Below are 1,059 nucleotides of genomic sequence, written 5' to 3' on the forward strand. Positions count from 1 at the left end.
GGAGACAAACCCGAATGTCTCCTTTTGCTGCATAAAGGAGACAAATGCTGTCTCCCTCTGCTCCTCTGTTAGCCGCTTGGAGTCTGTGCATACACACAGCAGCAGCAGCAGCAGCAGCAGCAGCAGCAGCAGCGGCAGCAAGAAGAGCAGCAAGATGAGAAATAACAGCAGCAGCAGCAGCAACAACAGCAGCAACAATAACCGCAGCAGCAGCAACAACAACAACAACAACAACAACAACAACAACAACAGCAGCAGCAGCAGCAGCAGCAGCAGCAGGAGCAGCAGCAGCAGCAGCAGCAGCACGCTTACCGTCTACCTTCATATCTTTGAGTGTCTGTACAGCTTCAGGGGGGCAGTAGAAAGCAGCATAGACCATCGCCCCCAACACACACCCCCGCCCGGCTTCATCTATACCTATACAAAACATAGGGAGCTGCATATACACCCCACGGTGTATAGGGAGCTGCAGAGAAAATGCAGGGTGTATAGGGAGCTGTATAGACACCCCAGGGTGTATAGGGAGCTGCGTAGACACCCCAGGGTGTATAGGGAGCTGCATGGACAGCCCAGGGTGTATAGGGAGCTGCATATACACCCCAGGGTGTATAGGGAGCTGCATAGACACCCCAGGGTGTATAGGGAGCTGCATATACACACCAGGCTGTATAGGGAGCTGCATATACACCGCAGGGTGTATAGGGAGCTGTATATACAGTTGAAGGTGTATAGAGTGTAGAGTGTATAGAGAGCAAAGACTATAAAAGGTATATATATATATATATACAGCTGGCTATGCATGCTGAGGTGTACATACACCCCGTGGTGGCTGGTTGGGGGCCTTACCCATGTGCACTTCTTTGTCGCCGCATTTATTTATATTCGACTCAAACTTCGTCTCAAACATTTTACCCAGCAGCAGCAGCAGCAGCAGCAGCAGCAGCTGCAGCAGCAGCAGCAGCAGCAGCAGCAGCAGAGAGGAAACGGGGAAGGTGAGCAGACACCCCAACACACACGGGGGGTGTAGTTGCAGCTGCCTATACACCCGAGAGCAGCAGC

This window comes from Eimeria mitis, genomic scaffold (assembly GCF_000499745.2).
Source record: "Eimeria mitis Houghton genomic scaffold, Emh_scaff2063, whole genome shotgun sequence".
Lineage (NCBI taxonomy): Eukaryota > Apicomplexa > Conoidasida > Eucoccidiorida > Eimeriidae > Eimeria > Eimeria mitis.